The sequence below is a fragment of the Apteryx mantelli genome, chromosome 4 (assembly GCF_036417845.1).
Source record: "Apteryx mantelli isolate bAptMan1 chromosome 4, bAptMan1.hap1, whole genome shotgun sequence".
In the NCBI taxonomy this organism is placed as follows: Eukaryota; Metazoa; Chordata; class Aves; order Apterygiformes; family Apterygidae; genus Apteryx; species Apteryx mantelli.
The window spans coordinates 31,902,983-31,924,118 of record NC_089981.1 but is presented as its reverse complement, the minus strand read 5'-3'; the positions used below and the strand labels follow the sequence as shown (position 1 = coordinate 31,924,118).

The window sequence follows — 21,136 nt, the reverse complement described above, 5'->3', positions numbered from 1 at the left end:
CCTGGAAAAAAATGCCAATATGTTGCACTAACAGCTGGATATGCTCTTTACTGGTAATTTCTTTGCTATCTTTAAAAAAATAATTCAGCAGATTTTCTCCAAATTTCTCTGAGTGAACAATTTTCTGTCACAGAATAAGGACAGAAATCCCTCCCATGTATCCCCAAGCACAAAAAAACCCCCAAAACCACAAGCACAAATACACCCTCACATACACACATACACTATCAACATAATCACAGAGTGGGAAAATGAAGCCAACCTTCATCAAAACTGATGGTAGCAGCTTCTTAAATTTACTCTAAATTAGACTGCATGCTGATTCATGCATGATTACTAGAGATGATATACAACTCCCATTAGCCTCTCAGGATTTAGGCATTTGAATCTAAATCTGATGCTTCTAAATCTGATACCTGCTATCAAACCCTCTCTGCTGTAGAGAGCAGCCCTAAGCTGCATGGTTCTTTTTCACAGAAGAAAAGATTAACCCAGACTGAAATCTCTCTGGAAACTGAATTCATTAACATCCTTATTGAGTTTTTCAAAGTATCATTTCTAGTTGAACCACTGAAGAACTAACTTCAGAGAAAACACTTCTAGCTATAAGCATATTTAGACCTATAAGAATCTTTTTTTTTTAATAACATTCCCACGGAATATCTTATATTCTAATACAGACTAAAATAGTATTACCACTCAAGAGATTCAGGTATAGTGCCCTCTCACTCACTTCAAAACTCCCTTCTAGACTTATCAGTATCAATACTCAAGATCAACAAAATTCAGAATCAGCTGTTGACTTTTGCTAATTACCAAAGAGCACTAGAAGTACTCATGAAATCTGCTGTTCATCTGCCCGGTTTTAATCACAGTATATTCAGTCCAGCATTTAGCGGAGACATCTCTGCCACAAAGTGTAACCAGAGGTAAAGTTGTCCAAATTAGCTTGTGCATCTTAAGTAGTCTAGCATAGCAATCCAGAAAGAGTAAGGCATTAACTTCAAATAATTAGGACCTTTGCCTGTACAAGCACCACTTCTATAACTAGCCAATATTTAATTAATTTAAAACTTACAGATCATTTCTAAACTAGGACTACAAATAAGAAAATACAAATATATTTAGTGGGTTAACATTTAATATGAGTTGATTAAATTTAAAGAAATTCCATGATTTGTATAGAAAAGAAATACTAAATAACACAAAAATATTGATCAGCAATGAGGAATCAGTGACTTAATATAGAAAAATAAAAGACCATTGTATCTGAAGCCAGGAAGATTTACTGAGGGTTACTCACCATACAAAGACAAAATGGATTCCTAAAAGCATTCCTTTAAACTAGCCACTGTATTTTACGCTCTCTCGCTCTCTCGCTCTCCCCCTATTGCATCACAATTAACCTAGGAAACATTAGTGGTTTTCTAAGTCTGGATGGTTTCTTTTTGTACCTATATGTACCTATATATTTCTTACTATTGACATATGTCCGACCAGTAATGTTCAGGGGAAGAAAAGCTGTGCTTAGATGATAAAAAGAACAAACTGACAAGGGGAAAACACTGCAGCTACAAGGAACTTATAAAAATGTATGCCATGTGTAACAGAAGAGGTAATCCCTGCTGGAGCTGTAAACAACACAGCATTCAGCAAAGGGCTACCAGGAAAGTATAAGCAAAGAGGTCACCAGATCCAGAAAGCACACAGACTGAACTCCAAGCTACTATTTTTACACTTCTCCCTTTAAAGAAAAGTGTAAAACACTTGTATGCACCACACTAGGGTTTTATACAGTTTTTATTCCTTTATTTTTAAGAATACATTTTATTTACCTGGGTTCCTACCTGCTCATTTTGATACCTAACATTGTACCACTCTCATTTAGATTCTTTCTCCCTGTTTTCAGGTTATTTCTTTCAATAGCCTTCATTTTATTTCTATTTTAAATTCTCTTCATTTTTACCCTATTACCACCTCTCTGTATTTACCCTTCTCCCAGATGCCTACCTTATCTTCTTTATCATGAAATTTAGCTTTTCATCCTTAAATATATTCATATACTCTACACTCTAATTCCTTTTTGCTTTCTATGATGCAGCCTGACCCTTTTATCAGCTATCTCATCACATTTCTGTCTTTCTCCTCTCTCTAAAATGAGTCCTGAGAGACTTTGCAGACTTTCCATTCTGAAAACACACCAAAAGAGATCGCCTAAAGATCATCACTGCCTGGAGGAAAGAAATGTATTAAAGCTCTTGACATCTAAAAAGAGCCTATTCAAGGTTCTTGTCTATTAGTGTGTGCATGTACATGAGTGTGCGTGAGAGTGCACATGAGTGGAGGTAGGTACCTCCAGAAGTACTCTGTAGTTGCAGCTGCATTTCATGTTCTTTTGGGGCATCTCAGGGTTTTTAAGATCCTTTGCAACTTGACAAAACTCAGTACTGAACAATAAAAAGTGAATTATTAACCTATCACAGCACAAAAGAGAATCAGAGGAAGCTATAAGAATGAGAAACGACTTACAGAAACTGAAGGCTGGCCTAACAGTCCTTAAAAATCAAAGTATGTGGATGTATAAAAGCCTGCCAGTTAACTGGATCTGAAGACTTTTATAAATTAACAAGAGGATATAGTTTCAGTACGTGATCATGTGAAATGTGTTTTCGGCTATCAATAATAAAGCCAAAATTTAATAATAAGTCTCAGAAGTATCTTTAAATATAGTATTTAACTTAGATTGCAGTGTTTCAAATACATCCAAAGAGAATCTTACCTTTTTACTATTGTAAAAGCATCTACAGCAGCAAAAAAGCTCATCCAATGACTTAAGATAAATGCTAAATTGTAAATTTACAAACACAGATTAATATTTTCAGCAAATATATTTAATATCCAACAACTAAGTGCTGCAATTTTGAATAGACATTATTTTTCAACATTGTTACTTCAAGGATTAGTGGGTTTTTGTTTTTACAGAGGGAAAAATCACAGTTAAGCTGTAGCTGCTTCTGATGGTTTTAAATATCCCTACTTAAGGACTAAACAGGTTTTTTTTTTGTTTTTGCGGGTCATAGCACAAAATAGTTAAGAACTAAACCCTCTGGCCATTCACTGTATTACCTATGTGCAACAGCAACCTTTAAAAAATGCCACTTGCACTAAGTACCAAGAGAATGCTTCTTACAGGACTTGAAATTCTATTTGGCTATTTTATACTCGAAAGTGAAAGCAGACCCATCTTGGGCACTGTGAACCCTTGCCACAAAATTAGATACCATGATTATGTTTCATAAAACCAAATAACCTAAAAATATAATAAAAAGTTCACCCTGATGCTACAACAGCTGAGGTGATAGGAGAGAATATGGATCTTTCAGTTTGCCCTAAAGCCACAGCTTGCAGAGGGACTTTTTTTTTTTTTTATCTCCTACCAAAGCAAAGGGATGTGATAGAGGACCTTACCAGTTTATCCCTGCCCTTGGCTTTACGTCACGCACTCTGGTACATCAGAAAGAAAGAGCATAATTCCTGAGAGGGATGTAATGCCACTTACAGAAACACATTACATCTTCCCAGAAAGCAACAGAAGAAGCATGAATTTTTATGATGTTCACACTCATATGCACCTCTTCTTCACAGTATTAAACAGTCTTGAAATGAAGTATCATTAGAAATGCTTTCTCTCATCCACTTGTCATGACAAACAATTACCAACACTTTACTTATTACTTTACCCTAAAATATCATCCTTAGTCTCTTCATCCTTCAAAGACTGAAATGTTATACAGGCCTTTCAGATGAAATCACAATGGAATCAGGAAAATCAAAATATTAACATAATAAATGTGTCAACATTAAATATTGACAGCTGACATTATGCTCCTTGCTATAAAAATATTAACTATTAAATGAGAAAATTCATTGATTTAGTAATATATGCTAAGTATTTACTTTAAATAAATGTTAAAAGTGTTTCAGAAAAAGAAAACGTTAAAAATTAAATTCCAAGCTAATATAATTAGCAGTATTTCAGAAGATGGGATCAAAATCTTACCAAGAAAAAAACACAAAGCTTATCTGAGGAGTTGTCACAGCAAGTTCTGTCCTCAGAATCCACACCATGATTCCAATTTTGTCTCTCCTTTCAGGCAGCACTGTGTTTTTAAAGATCCTGTGAACTGAGAGAAATGTTTTACCTCAAATGCACTTTCAAAAAGATAAAAATAGTTCACGCTATAAGACTGACTATCTTTGGTTCATGAATAAATCATCAGCAATACTCCCAAGGGGTCAAGCCTCATACACTAACCAGTAAATTACAACTGCTTACCGATCAATTAAGATCATATGCCCATTTTCCTACTGATTAACTTAAATGGTACAGTGAAGTGCTAGGGAAGAGAATGGTGTAGAATAATCCAAAGAAAAACATTTTATCTCCAAAATCCCAGTTTCTAATTATTTTTCTTCTTTTCATTTATTTACTTTTAAAAATGACCTACATACTGTAGCTATTTTTCTACAAAAAATTGTCACTGACACATTTTTCAGTCTTTTTTATTGCATGACATATTATGATGATTTGCTTATTATATTTGGCCCAAACTAAATAAAGTTTTACTTTCAACTCCCTGTTCTTATGATTTTGAGATTACTATATACCCTAGTTCTGACAGACTTCTTAAATATACATTTTTCCCTACAGGTTAAGCAATTACAGTTCTTCAACTTCCATCTAAAGTTTATTATGCAATACAACAAATTATCTTGTGGGACAACAATTATCTTATTGAGGCAATTTCCCCATTGCACAAAAAATGCTCTTAACCTTCAGTTGGGATTCATGGTTACAGCTAAGTCAGTTGGATTTTTCAATTCTCTCAAAATATCTTATTAATTGTGCATAACAGTACACCCTCCAAATGCATGCAGCCTGTTCCTGCTCACATCATCAGATATGATATAGCAGGGAGGGCTGCTAAAGCTTCATGTAAAGCTTTCTAATCACTGTACTATCTGCTGAAAACTAACAACGAGCTCCTTTCAGCTAGGGTAGTAGAATCTCTTGTTACCACAAAGACTTAAACAACTCTAGACAATAGCAAAATGACAATAGTAAGAAGTTACATAAGGTCTTGCAAGGTTAACAACACAACACCTAAGTCAATAGTAAAAAGAGAGTGTCAAATTAGATTTACTGCCTTATCTTCTATACTACCACCTAATTTCCATACACACAAAATCTAAGAAGTAGTTTCTAGTTATGAACTGCTCAGGATGTCAGTCATTCCACTGTCAACAGTCCACTCCCTAACAGATGACAGTATTTTCCCATAGGTCACCTTCACTAATAGCCATTCAAATGCTTCCTTGATACCGTCTTTATTAATATTCACTCTTAAATACAAGTAAAGCTCCTGACTGGGGATCAGTACCTCCTTGTGTTCAGCACAATATTTGCTTACAGTGAAAAACAGGACTCTGCCAAAAATGTTTATAGTGGAGATTTAAAACGAGGCCTGCCAGAAAATACAGACAGAACACTGCAAGGTAATGCCAATACAACTATCAGTTTAATCCAATCATTAGCAAGACAGTCGCAAAAGGAACAGCGTGTTTTATCACTGCATTTGCAGTGACAAAATTACTGTCTTGTCCCATCATCTTTTTAAGGCAAGCTGTCATTCTACAATGAAAGTAATTAGAAAATGTCTCAACTCAGTTCAGTATACACTCTCAGTGTGCCAGCACAACCAGATGTGGTGGCAAATGGACTGGCACCAACACCTTGGCCACACAGCCAGTGGAAGGGGCACAGTAACTCTGGGGGACTCGTTACTCCTCATGTACTAGAAATGAGGGACCAAAAACATGTAAATAGAGAAGAGCACATAATGTTACCTTCTGCCAGGGCACAGGATGGGATACAGTCTAACCTTCTCCCAGCTCTGCTTCTGCAACAAGCAGTGCCCGCTGCTCGTTTCCCTCACTGAGAATGGGTGTCACATTTGTGCATGCAGCCCACCCAATGGCAGACCTCAGCGCATACCTCAGCTCAAGCCATGAGCTGAATTCTCTGAAGTTTCCTCCAAATACAGGTAAATTTTTTTAAAAGACACTGAACTGTCCTAGGAACCTGACAAATGACAGAAGGCATATCTCCTGTAGAGATATGTCCAAAAATATCATTTTTGTGACTATTATAAGCAGTTAATAAAACAGCTCAATTAAGGTGCATTAAAAAAAAAAAAAAAACACACCACAAACACAACACCTAACTTAAGAGCAAATATGAAACTGGGCAAATTACAGGCAGAAGCTATTAACCAATACAGAAACTGTTGAGTCTATTTGCCATACCAAATTGCCTTCTTAAGTGAGGGAGACCTACCACAGAGTCAACTGAGAGGAACTCTGAAACCAAATGTCTCAGCAACATAAGTGGGATTTTTTCCAAGTGGCAGCAGGAGACAGTAGTTTTCCACTTATTACTATTTGTTGTCCATTGTTGCCCTTAAACAGTCTTATTTTTTCTGATTTTTTTTTTTTTAATTTTGTGCTGTAACTTTAAGTTATAGGAAACGCCTATAACAGACCTGCAGTCAGGGCCTTCAAACCCAGCAGAACCCAAGCAATTGTAACTTGAGGGAGGTCACAAGGGAATCTTTATCTATGAGAAAATTTTCAGGATTAAACTCAGATGTTTTATAAAATACATCTAGTTACACAGTGTAGCCACAAGAGGGAAGCTCAACCCACTTATCAATTTTCTTTAAACCAGCTTATCCAAGTCCAAAACATTCAGAATCTAACAAGCTAGGTTCTTCGATTTACAGTAAACTCTCAGATTCAAGACTTAACATTTAAAATTTTAGTTTAAATTGGCTAGAAAACTTATAGTATAAAGACAGTTGAAGAGAGACAACATAAGACCCAGCCTTCAAATAAAGGTAAGCTGCAGGACCATGAAAATTAAGACACCAGAGCAAAAGAAGAGTCCTTTCTTAAAAAGCTCTTACTAGAATTAAACTGATAAACAGACAATTTAAGGCATTCAAGGCAAGCTAGGCAACCAGGGAAGGATCTGGCTGAGGTGGAGCCACAGTTATTTAACTAAGGACAGAGCAAGCGCCCTTTGCTTGAGCGAGTGGAGCCAGGGTGGGAGTGGGAAGGAACCAAGAAGCTTCCATTTTTAAGCCTAATGGTGTAACACACCAAACATTTCATGTGTGAGCTATGGTGCAGACACAGGGCTCCCAGAGACAAAGTCCCACACGTTGAAGTTGGTGGATGAAGTGGCAGAGTAATAGGCAGATTGTTGATCGCTTTCTCCTCTAAGCAACCAGCAACAGTTCTTCTGAGGAGGGTTCGCAGCAGACAATACTTCAGCAACACCACAGAGCAACCCCGTTTTGCTCCACTCTCATGGCAAGAGGGCTCAATGATATGCCGGTAAATGACACTCGTGGTGGATGCTGTCCCCTGGAAAACAAGCAGGTGTCCTCCAGCACCAAAAAGATACCCGTGGAAACGGATGCTTGCCAACAGGAAAAAGCAGTTCTATTAGACAAGCAGATAGCTGCATTTATAATTCTCAAAAGGACTGCATATTGAGTTGACTTTGATACTTCCTGTCTATATTTTGAGAAAATTACAAAAAAGGAACACAGTGGAGCAAAGGTTAGGGAAAAACTAGCTGTTACTCTAGAATAAATGTAATTTTCTTTGAAAGTTTGCTTCCTGTAAATTTAAGGTTTACCAAAAATTAGAGGCTGAAAAATCTAAAATATTTATCATTTACAGTAAAAAACAAACTGTTTCAATTTGGGTGTACAGCTGGCAATTGGTTTTATGATGTATGTACTTGCCCTCCTAGGGCAAGATAACACATGTATGATTAGAGATGGAACGACAACCCATCCAAACCAGAAACCCTAACTTCTGTAAGAACATTACCAAATAACAATACTTTATTAGAACCACTGAAAAACATTAACAGCTACCTACAGATTTGTTTTAATTATTACTACAGCTGCCTTTTTTTTTTAAACCTTTCCTTAATACTGTTTGATTATACACAAGAAGCAATGCAAGAGAGGTGCATAAAGCACATGGCAAGCATTTTTGTAATTGTAATCATCATATTTAACACTACTTACTATTCCATAGAATGAAGGTTAGAACCCAGTGCCCCATAAATCTTCACGTTACTTATGTCAGCTGACACATGAAAATTGTTTTAAGATCCTCAAATGAAGAGGATATTTTGGAGATGGACAGCACCAAAAGTTTTTTACTACAAGCCTACTAGTTTAGCTAAGTGTCTGTTTCTCGCTGAGTTGGTATGGTCACTCCCTACTGTATCAGAAAACACTCTTGCATGAAATGAAAAAGAGAAATCTAACAAACACAGTATTTAATCTAGTATCTGCACAGAACTCCTGTGGTGTACAATGACAACAAAGTATATGAAACAGTAGCTGAAAACATATGGTACCAGCAAATATCTGTTGAACAATTAGATTACTGCACATGTTTTCTTACAGCCAGCCTCAGGCTTTACAGAAGCCTGGCTGGTCCCAGAGGTCCAGGTTCCCCTACTTTCTTGCTATCAAGGCACAGCACAGCAGAAATTGTTTTCAAGTGATATCCCACATCACTCTTCCTCAAAGGACACCCCACTCTGGTATTCCTGGTCTCTAGCCCTAAGCAATGGAGCGGAGGCTCACAAGCCCCAAATCCCATGACCCTCTCAGAGGCTGCGAGGAGATTACTTGCCTGCTTATTCCTGTTCTCCCCAGCTAGGCTAGCCCCATCCACTAAGTTAACTAAATGTCCGAGGCAGCGTTCTCAGGCTGGACGCATTTCAGCCTTCTCTTGCTCATGTGTACGGATATCTGTTGTGCCATGAATTGCAACACAAAGTATCAAAAGAGTTGATACAGTGGTTTCACCGCTGTTCAGAAATAGAAAATATTTTTAACATTATCACTTATCATTTAATGCAGCTCTTTAATCTGATTTAGCACACTGTTCAGAATTTTCTAGGAGAAGGCAAAATGAGTTCCAGCAAAAATATTAGAATCCCATAAGTCAAAAGGCATAGTTTTCAGAACAAGAAATATGTCATCATATAATCCTAAATTTATTTCACAAATTCCTCCCTTTTCCTGAATCACTCTATACACGTTCAGAAATGAAACGGACTGTTTTCTAATTCAATGATGTATGAATGCCTTAATGGAAACCTGCACATTCCAGTGTCATGCAGTAAGGATATGTGCAGTCAGTACGTCACTGGTCTTAATTTCTCTTTCCTTCTTTTGAACCAAGTTAGATACCAATTAAGTCTCTTTCCCTGAGAGAGGAGTTGCTTCTCCAAGCTTATACCTGAAGGATTTTCCTTGACTTTCAATGCAGCCCAGCAGAATTGCTAACACAGGAAATAACTAACCAATGAAAAAATAAGTTATTTTACCTGCATTCTTTCTTGCCTACAGAGCTAGGCTGCTTCATATCTAGTATAAAACCTGTGATATTGCTTATAATATATTTTCTGTTTTTGTATATCAATCTCCCAGAGAGAAGCACGATTTTAAAAAAAAATGTTAAAACTGTTGTGTAAAGTGGACTGTTGAGTCCAAAATAACATAAGAAAATATACTGCATTCTTGTATAATTTTAAAGTGTGGGCTGTTTGATAATATATGAACTAGCACTGTGGGATAAAAGGCAGTCAATATCACAATATTAGTATTTTAAGCCAAGAATTTTCAACTACATGGAAAGGAATGTAAATATTAACTTGTTAGTCTGATATTTGCTACAGGACTCTCCATCAATAATAAGGACTTCTAGAGATTGTACAGAGGATAAGAAATAAATAGCAAACTACATATCAATGGTAGCATATGAGTTCAGTTCATCCTGCAGATGCAACTCCTGATAACTCCTGAGCCCTCCTAGACTTCACTTCTTTAAAATTCCTGGTCCAGTAGTGGCAGAGAAATGAAAACAGTGCATTGTAGACTAATACAGAAAGCAATGTATCTGTTTCTACCTCTAAACAAATGACACAATAAACACTTAAAAAAAAAAAAAAAAAAAAAAAACTTTTAAATCTATCTGGCTGCTGAAATGTATGATCATTCACTTGTAGCTTCCTCTGGAAGCTCACAGGTAGACACAGAACTGCAGAGTTTTGTCTAAAAACCTCAGATTAAGCAAGCTAATAATCTTAGAGGATGGTCTGTGGCAGAACTGGCTTGATTTTATCTTGAACTGGCTTTAGAATTCTAAAAAAAAGTGATTTGTATTATTAGGTAAAACACCCTGGTAAGTATCTTTTGCTTACTGATAGATGCCTTTCAATAAGTATATAAAAGGTCAGTAGAATGCTATTGAAAGCCTGAGGGTGCACAGATCCTTACAGCCAGCATTTCTCCCAGTGAGTGTTTCCAGCCAACAGTAAAAATCATAGAACAATTTTAAGTTTGAAAGGGACCTTTAGAGTTCATCTAAATCAATCCCCTGCTCAAAGCAAGGCCAATTTCTACACGTTTTCTTTTCTTTCTTTAATTAGCATATAAGAAGAAAGCGTTCAAAGTGCACAGGTGCCTAGCAAGGGCTGCAGAATGCAACGGATGACAAAAGTCAATGCTGTAGCAACCTTATACTGGAACAAAATGTATTTTTTTTTACTCCCTAGAAAGATCATCTTAACGCACATGCCTCATTTCTGTTTAGAGTTGGGAGCTGGTACTCCTCACGATGGTGGGTATCCTGCATCTGTGCAAGTTACCCTTTCTTGAGCCTGCAATGGCAGGGGCCACTGCATCGAGCAGGGACAAGTTAATGTCCAGCTTCCAGCTCTCGCCCATCTCTGACAAGCCCCACGAACCCCCACAAGGCAACCTGCTCCACAGAGCTGGCATCAGAGGACTGAAGGAGCTTGTGGGGATGCAGAAGTAGACAGGGGTTTCAGAGACACTGTAACATGCTTTCCTACAGCTGGAAAAAACACAGGTTGTCTTGATTAACTCATGTCTCAAACATGGCTTTAAAGTCTTGAGACTTTTAAAGCCAAAAAATGGGTTCATTTTACATGGTTTTAGTCATAGCAGTTCTAGCACTTACTAACAATGACTATAAGATGGGATATAGGAAGTGACTAATATTTTATTCACATAGAATATTTCGTTTGGGAGTTCTAAAAATCTGGAATACCACTAATTTGAAATGCCTTACAGTACATCATGGCAGGAATGGTTTAGCTCCCCCAGGCTTCCCTTCTCCTCTGTCGACTAGGGCAGGGGACACTTCCCACAGCTCCCTCTTCCCTGTGGAGCACACGCTGGGCATTACGGGAATTGCACGGCTCTGCATCAGATGCCAGAAACATCAAAAGAAAGGTTCTGACCCAGCTAGAGAGTGGCTGATACGATAAAATGAGTTAAACACCAACATGGCCAAAGTGAACTTCTAGCATTTCAAGACAAAACGTCATCTGTTTTTGATTTTTTTATTTTTTCAAAGGATTTGGACAGTAAATAAACACTTCTGACTGACACTTTGTCTTCTGTCAACAGTACTGTTGAAAAACATTATGCCAGACATCCTGATCACATTTTCAAACTTTTGTGTTATTTGGACAAAAAAGACTGTCAGGAATTGTTTTTCATCTGATTTTTGCTCCCCTGTTAATTTTTGCTTATAATTCTGGTTAGTTTTAAAATCTTCATTAACATCTCTTCTATGCAAAAACATTGCCTTTTGAATACTTATAACCAGGAAACAGTGTATAAAATCTTCTTTCTTCTAACATCTTTCCCATCCATATGCTCATACGCTGGCTTTACTTGCATTGGAATATTCATGGAGTATAAATAATAATAAAAAATAAAAAAATATGAAAGTGTAGCTAGAAAAATTTATTCTCTTTGCTAGTTCTTAACTTTTACTTAACTTTCTTAAAAATGTATAATAACTTGAAGCAAAATCTGTCCTTTGAGAGAAACTGCTAAGCAATATTTTCAGCTAACAATGTACTTCATCTTTTAAAGATAAATACTGTCACAGGATACTAACGTAACAGTCCCAACCTCTGATAAAATAACACTGCTGGCTATTAAGAGCAGGAGCTAGGGTAGCTAAAGAAATTCTTGCAAAATTAAGCAATCAAAGGAAAATTCTATGCTTAAGCAAATGCTATGCACAGGCCATTTTAAAACAAACTTACTTTCAAGTCTCCCAGGTTAGTAGTAACCTCTAACCTCTCCCAGGTTATTTCTCTCTCCACAAAATACAGGTCATTTTCTGAAACATTGTTTTCATTTACCTTTCATCAATGGATAGTTTTCCACAGTCTTTGAACTGTGCAAAAAACCCCCCAACTTTCCTTTGAGCCTCTACTGATACAGTGTATTACTAGAGAAAGTTTGGTGTTAAAAAACAATAAATAAATAGATATTTATGTTCTAAAAGTTTTGGCTCATTACCAGACAATCTTTTCTTGAAGACAATTTTTTGATACCAACTGGAGAACAAACAAATAATACCTTATAAACCATTACTATTGGATCGCGTAATTAATAGTACATAGCAATCTTTAAAAGCACAACAAGACCAACTTACTAATATTGTGAGAGCAATATGGGTTAAGTACTCATCCTCTCAGGGTAAGTAGCATGTGTACACTATTTATATAAACGTGAACTGCAGTTAGTTTATAGGTTCTGTTTTCTTTGCTCACTCCGGGATTTTCAAAGATGCTGACAGTCACTTAAAGGAAGGTTTAGAAGAATTAAGATGTTTCAAAACTCTTCTTGATATTCTGATTTTGCTTTATGCAACTAAGATATGGTATTTCAATTCTACTTTGATTTCTCTTTGATTTGCCTTTTTAAGCCACCTATCAAAATATAATGGATACTGCTCAAAGTCCCAGTCTATCTTCTAGCAATAGCTGTGAGCAATCTAATGAGATTAGTTTTACTGTGGATAATCTTTCTAAGAGACTTTAGACATTGGCTATATATCTGATTTGTGAAATATTTTTTTCTAAGATGGCTGGTGAATATTTCTGCCATATTTGTCTCTTCCCTAGCAGAACTAGCACAAAAATACATACTATTAAATAAGCTCGCTGTCTTGAACATCTTTATATTTTAGAGCACAGAACATTAAGCTAAGCTAAGCTTGCACTGAAAGAGCTATCAGTTTCACCAAGAAGTTTTATAAGATGCAGTCAACATTTTAGGTTATTTGACCTTTCCTCAGTTATTATGTTTTGACATTATACTTCTACAGTACAACCAGTCATCCATATCTATTTTTAGGCTATCCAGGTTTAGAATCAGTAGTACAAATCAGGCTCTTTTAAACATAACAAGAGGCAACTCATATTAACTCACTCTAATAAGATAAATCTGTCTTCAAAGTACAGTGACCTCAGTGAATTGGATAAATGGAAGAGAAGGGTAGAACAAAGGAGAGATTTGCAATGGGGTGGTGATTTCTTCACAATGATTTGGACCAGCCATGAGGGCTAGTCTGATCCACCTCAGCTAAGGCCCCAAAGGTGTTGAGGTACCAGACTATAGTGCATACTCACCATGATCCTGACCATTCTCCCATGACTCTAAGCACTCTGAGATGCCCTAAGACCAGGATAATGCTCAGCTGAAAAAATACTATCAGCTGTCCTGCTTCATTCCATCCAAGAAAGAACTGCAATACAGCCCAAATTTCTTTGTTAGTAGAGCATTGTTTTGGAGTTTTAGAGCTAAAGCTTTCTGGCCAACTTTTAGAATCATAAACTCATAAAATCATAATTTAGGTTGGAAGGGACCTCCAGAAGTCATCTAGTTCAACACCTGCTCAAAGCAGGTGTAATTATATCAGGTTGCTCAAGGCTGTCTCTCCAAGGGCAGAGATTCTACAACCTCTCTGAGGAACCTGCTCCAATATTTAACCACCCTCATGAAAATATCTTTTTCCTAGTATCTAACTAGATTTTCCCATGTTCCAACTTGTCTGTTGCCTTTCTTCCTATCACCGCGCACCTCCAAGACGACCCTAGCTCCACCTTCTCTGCACCCTCCAATCAGGTAGTTGTAGACAGCAATAAGGTCCCCCTTAGCTGTCTCTTCTCCAAGTTGAACAGGCCCAGTTCTCTCCTCATACATCATGTCCTCCAGCCCCTTGGGCATCATGATGGCATTCCACTGGACTTGCTCCAGTATGCCAATACCCTCCTTGTACTGGGCAGCCCAAAAGTGGATGCAGTACTCCAGATGTATTCTTACAAGCAACAGAGGGGAAGGATCACCTCCCTGGTCCTGCTGGCTTCACTAACTGATACAGCCCAAGATGCAGTTGAGCAAAGCAAAAAAACTAGGACTTACATTTAGGATTCTTAAGATTTAGTGCATTACAAATACAGAGAAATAGTTGAGAAACATTTAGGAATGCATTCCTTGAAATACAGATACAGGTCATAATTATTAGTTGCAATTAATATTAATAAAAAGATATAGAAGGAAATGAATAAAATCCAGTAGACAAAAGATTGAGGAGCATTTTCTCTTGAACATTGTCTTCAGTAACAGATTCAGCCAATCATTCTCCAAAATTCTGCCATCAGGACAAACAAAACGTATCCAGAAAATTTAGGATGATGGTGTCTTGAAAAGAAGGAATTTCCAAAGCGTTCATCTCTCTATCCAGCATTTAACAACAATTTAACATGTACTTATATAAGATCTGAGAAAACCAGAATCAAGGACTGGAACAAGATGCTCTGAACATTATTTTCTCATCTACCCTGTTGAGATTCCTGCCCATGCTGGTGTTAATGTTGATAGCAGATTTAACGTCCTTACCAACATCATTGATTCAAATTGGTTTGAACCACAGTTAGAGTTTTCACAATATTTATCCAACAAAAGTGGGAATTCTTACACACCTCCCAGGATTTTTTGCTGCCTTATGACAGAAGTAGCTTAGAATGCTGTTTTTTGTAATGCCAGTTAGTATCTCCTGACCACAATGACAATTTTTTTTCCCAAACTGACATGTGAGACAAGCAGGCACCAAATCTCCACAAGTTCCAGTACTGAAAGTAGTCTACATACAAGCCAAGAAGAGATGTACAGAAGATACGGAGTATAATTTCTTCCTAGTCAGCTGACATAGCTCACCTAGAACCATGTTTTGATGGCTTTTGATGGTCCAGCAAGTAGTCATCTCTGAACTCTAAAGAAGATTCCCATGCAAGTCAGCCTCAAATGCAAAGATTCCCTAAATCTTTCTTGCACATGCAGTATAGGAAGAAAAGGTAGTTTCAGAAGTGTGAGGCGGGGCAGCAACAGAAATAAGCTGACAATATAGAATAGGAGAAGGAAAAACATCAGTTTTTTTTTCCCCAACAAAAGACTCCATTACATAATTATATTTATTCAGAAATAATATAGGTATTTATATTCAAGGTGACAATAAAAAAGGCAATAAGAAATATTTCCACAGCTAAATATTGCCACAGTTATTTCAGTGTTCTTCCATAAGATGAATTATTACTTTTAACATTAGTACTACCACATTTTGAAAGGGGTTGGGGGGGGGGGGGGAGCAACCATGAATTAACTGCTGACAGTCTGGAAATGCTGTGCATATTTGCTAGAAACAGTCTTATAATGGCATCAATCAAGCAACATTACTATCATTTCTCCCATACATCACACAGTCATCCTTTGAGAACTCGCTTGGAAGACACCCAGAAGCAAAACTGCAAATACCACCTTCACTCACATACATTACTTCATCATCTAGCATGATGATATTACTTCAGATGTTATTTAGTTTCTTAAATTTTTGTAAATTCTAAGTATTTTAAAGCTGCAAAAGGAATTATAAACAGTGAATTGAATTAGGCTAAAGAATAATTATCCAATAAAAATGACAGAGCCCCTACTGGTAGAGTGGACTTAAATTTAGACTGGTCAAATTATTTGTCAATGTACAGTATAATTCTGCACTGGTAAGAAATTAGACTATATGGCCCGATAAGACTATCTTTATTACTCATTTCTGGACAATGATAAACTGGCACACTTTAACTAATAAATGCTTAACATATTATTATTTTCTTTGTCATTCTTTATGTCCTTTCTGTTCTTGCTTCTAATAAGTAAGCCGATTAGCAGGCATATTCAAAAAAACCCTTGAGAAGAGATCAGCTCTTGATTGGTCCCTGCCTCCCCCCACCAAAAGTTTGCAATTGCTAAGAGTTATGCATTATCCTATCACAGAGGAGAAATTTGCTTTAGTCTAATCTAGACAGCTCAGATTCTGAATGACAAGTACTGTCAACGACTTATTTGTAAGCAGGTCACACAGAATTTACTTGCCAAAATTACTCAGCAAATATTTTGTAAATAATTTTGAAAAGCGCTTGGCTCAGACCTACTAAGTTTTGTACACTGATGTCATTTTATTGAAATTATATCATAAACACATCAGTATGTTCCCAAAAAAGATATATCTAGGAACGCACTGTTCCAAACTTTACCACTTATGACAGATGGCAGAACACAGAATGTCTGAAGCCTGCTAGAGAGAAGGTTTCATCTAGAAAGGACAGCCTTGGAGGGGGTGGCAGAAAGGATGCCGATAACCTTATAAGCATTATTTTTTTCCTGTCACACTTTTCTGGTCATTTCTTGCTCCACATCCAAATCCAGCAGATTTAGGTCTCATATTTACTGATGGAAAGACGACATTCAGGCCTACCCTGATAGCTCAGCTGAGACTCAACATAAGAAGAGATAGATATACCACTGTTCTGATTCATTTATCTTCATCAGTTACTCTTTGACAAAGACCAAGAGCATGTTTGGAAAAAAGTACAACAAACAAGGTATGTTTTCTTGTGTATCCTAGTTTCTGGAAATCAGCTGTTTGGAAACTTCTTGATCCCCAGATGACCATGGTATTAGACACCCACTGCTTGCTCTCTTCTCCACAAACATGCCAAATTCTTTTCTGAACTCTTACTTTTGTCCTCCATTGCATTGTGCAATAGTAAATCCCAAAATTTAATTATCCATTTTGAAAAAAAAAAACAAAACAAACCTCAGAAGCTCCAAAGCTTTTTTTGAGAAGTACTGCCCAAGAATTAATTTCACATCCCTATCTGCTGTACTGGAAGTTGCTTCCTAATCTTTTCTCCACACCACTCAAGAGTTTAAGTGTCTAACACATGCCTGTTCTCTTCCCTTCATCTTTTAATTTTTTTAACTTAATAAACTTCATTCATCAATCTTTCTTTACATAAAGCCATTCTGTGTCACTGACTACCTCTGAAATCCCTCTCTGCACCTCTCAGGGACTGCTAGACCAGCATACTGTTCAAGACACGAATGTACCAGGTATTCATAATGTCACCATACTGTCCTCTCTTCCTTTCTTAATAATTCCTGATATCATGTTCAATTTTAGGGCCCCCATTGTGTACTAACCTGGCATTTTCAGGGATCTACCCAGCACGACTCCTCGAGCTGAGCTGTAACAACTATGTAACATAACCTACATATTGTTAAAGTTGTTCCCTTCTCTCAAACAAGCACATTACTTTGAATTCACCAACACTGATGAATTGATTTGTTATGTTATTAACTAGTCTATTACATGGCAACTCTGCTGGTTTGGTTTTGACTACTCTTAGTAATTCCTTTATTTTAACAGCCCACCATTTATTTTGATAAACAATTTGAAAAAGGTGCTGAATAACAATATGCTGATTAGTGCAAGTCTCTTTTGGAATCTTACATGTTCCTACCACTTCTTCACTTTTGATGCATGTTATGTATGCGATTTTACTCAGAAAACCAAGCAAATAGTTCTAAAACATCATTCTGGAATGATGGTGAGGTTTTCAATTTTGTGTGGATTTTTCTTTTTTAAACTTTCTCATCCTCAAGGGAAAGATGAAAATATGTACATACATATATTCAATACCTTTCTTGAATTACTTCTGATCAGTCTTCTAGAATGCTCAGATGTATTTATGAAATAGTTGCATTCAGGACTCTGAATTTACTAGTCATTCAGACATGATGAATGAAGAAAATGTAATACATTTGTTCTCTCTATATACTCAAACAACATAAGCTTCATAAACTCTTGCAATCAGCATGGTCTATTCAGAATTTGTATACTTGTTACAACATATTCAAAAGGAATGAGTTTTTGAAATTTTATCTTATTTTTAAGTTGCTTAAACATACTAAAAATTTTTCAGGATCATGTACCGGCCCCAGGAGAAGCAGCATAGACAAACAGAGCACAAAAGCTTACAAACAAAAGTTATGCTCCACATTTACACTGCATGTCTATATAGCTCAATTTTAACAGCCTCATACAGAAGACAAATAGTGGTGAAGATATTAAGTCAAGCCAGCTATTAGAAGAAAAATTCACAGTTTCCAAACCAGCTTGCTCCAAACAAGCTTCCCCCAGCCTACGCAGACCCAAATTTGAAAGTCTTAGCTCCTCCTCCCATGTAGGGGTAAGGAGAGAGCAATCTTTCTCAGCTCAGCTCTGTCAGCAGTTGATACTTGTTGAGCAATCCTCCTCTACACTTAACTCCAACAGCTGAATGGAAGTCTGCCCCTTTCCTAGATGGTTTTAATCACAGTATCAGGAAACAAATTATTTGTGCTCCCCAATCTAAAGCCTCTAGTTCAAATACCAGTTGCATCATGTCTTCAGTATCGCAACTCTGATTTATGTTGGATCTCATTAATACACTTGCACAAGCAAAAAGCATGCTGAGATCTGTGTTCACTGTTCCAGATGTAAAGACAAGCATTATGAGAATGATAAGGTACTGACTGCTCCTACACAGGGCTTGCCTGGCTCTGAGTGCACAGTGGGAGAGTAGGAATTGCATGACTAGGTTTGCTGAGGAGGTGGTGAGGAATAGAAGAAAATATAGCGAAGCATGCAAGATAAACTTTGCAGCACTTTGGAAGTAATCCCCTTTACCTCACAGCAAAGAAACCCTTAGTATGGAAGCTCCAGAGGACAAGGAGAAAAGGAGAGTCTGTGTTGTAGAGGAACAACCTACTTCCAGACCTCTTGGAGGGGAAAAGCTTTCCAAGTTGCAGCAGAGCTGAAAGGCTCCATCCAGTCCTTAATAAGTTACTGTACATACAGACAGAAAGATTAGAGCTTGGGCCCAAAAGTTCCATTCTTGTGATTTTAAGGTCAATATAATTTCTTGCTCACATGCACTTAAATTACTTCTGTTTTTAAAATAAATAACTGTGAAATAAGTAACTGTGATGTTCAGCACAGCACTGCTTTATTCTGAAGTAACCAATGGAATAACATCTTCCAAAAACCCTCACACATTTGGAATCTAACCATTAAAGGACACCAGTCTTTCTTCTTGTGATTCAGTATGTTGCATTAGTGATTGCAAAGGACAGAACTGATAGCAATATAAAGAAACAGAAAATTCAGTTAGCTAAACTCTAGCATCTGAGTATTTATCTCCCAGCAGAGTCGTACAACTTGTATCCCACACAGCTACTGCCAACAGCTCCAAGGGGAGCTAGGTAGGACAAAAATATTTGCAAAAAACTTCCTGTACTTTGAAGCCAAAACAGCTATCATACACTATTTCCTAAATCCTCCTTTCCAGAAGGTCTGAGAGCACCCATTTATTTTTGGCTCAGAAATTGCCCCAAAAAAAGAGAGTGAGAGAGAGCGACGAATTACCTTGTAATGGATAGCAGCACTTTAATCTCATGCATCTCAGCTTTTACTATCAAATCACATCATATTGCATCCACTGCATGCATAAGAAGATTTCATTTTGATATAGAGCATACCTTATGGTAATAATGAAGAGTCCTGTTTTACTCATCCAAAAAAATAATTACAGGAAATTATCAAAGCCTTTAAGATCTTTCCCTGACTCTTCAACAAAGGCTCTAATATTTGATTACTTTTCTGTGTTTATTGGATGTTGTTTGATTTGCATATCAGAGAGCTGCTAGATGTCTTCTGTCATATTCTAGAAATGCACTGCTTGGATTTGGTCTAAATAGAACTCAAGTAATACCTCTTATCTTATGATTACTGACTAGGCATGATAAATTAAAAAAGGTCACAAGCTTGCTTAAGCCAGGAGGTTGCAGTTACATGGCTAAAATAACAGCAATTGTTTATTTCCAGCTGGCAAGGCAAAGAAACAGCTAGATGATATGTTACACACTGGCTGTTTCCCAAGACCCTCTTGAGCACATCTGTTGTACTTCCTCCCTGCAAAACTACTTATACAATTAGTATCAGCACTTCCATTCCTTCTGACACTGGAACTTAATCTAGCACTTTTGTTATTACCCCAAAACTGATTTTAGCAAACAGCCTCAACCTCCTAACCCAGAAAACATACCATCTTTACTGTTCTTTTTAACCCAACAAGCAAGGCCACTCTAATGTTTCTTAGAAATAACTCCACATCAGTGTTCTTCTTTAGCCTTAGTGCACTGCACTGAGTACGCTTGAAAAATCATCTCTGCTTCAGTTTCTGTAAAGCCAAGACAGCTCAACAGGATATGTAACAAGTGGTAACTTCTCTTTTCCTGGCATTACAGCAACAACAAAACATATACTGCAAGAATTATGAAATTAGTTCTTTTCCTTGAAAAGGCATCCATCCTAATACACTGTGTTCTGCTTTTCCAGTGACCTAACAATATATTGTTATATAAACGTATTGTTTTAAAAAATAGAATAAAAAGTATCAGAACAGTTAAACTCTGAATTTAATAAATGCAAACAAGACATGATGGTGCATCACGCAAGGTGATGGTTGAAATGATGCAAAAATCTCTTTAAGACACTACTAAAACTTAGTACATATCACTTAGGATTAGATTAAAAAAATATTCTTCCTATGTTCAGTAGCCTTTTAAACCATGGATAGTTTATCAAAATCACTGACATATACACAGAGTAAAAACCTTTCAACAGAATGAGAATTTCCTAATCTGGCCTTTACTACACATTCGTATCTATTACATAGGAAACACAGGAAGTTCTACATCAAATTTACATTTAG

General features: G+C 36.9%; 1 long non-coding RNA gene across 5 annotated transcripts in view; it reads right to left on the bottom strand.

The window, feature by feature from the left end:
• LOC106497088 (uncharacterized) overlaps positions 1-21,136 on the bottom strand; it is a 197,829-nt gene that overhangs the window by 141,970 nt on the left and 34,723 nt on the right. For all 5 annotated transcript variants that reach the window (XR_010884091.1, XR_010884093.1, XR_010884089.1 and 2 more), the window contains exon 3: positions 4,061-4,177. This is a non-coding gene — a long non-coding RNA (uncharacterized lncRNA). The remainder of the gene's footprint in view (positions 1-4,060; positions 4,178-21,136) is intronic.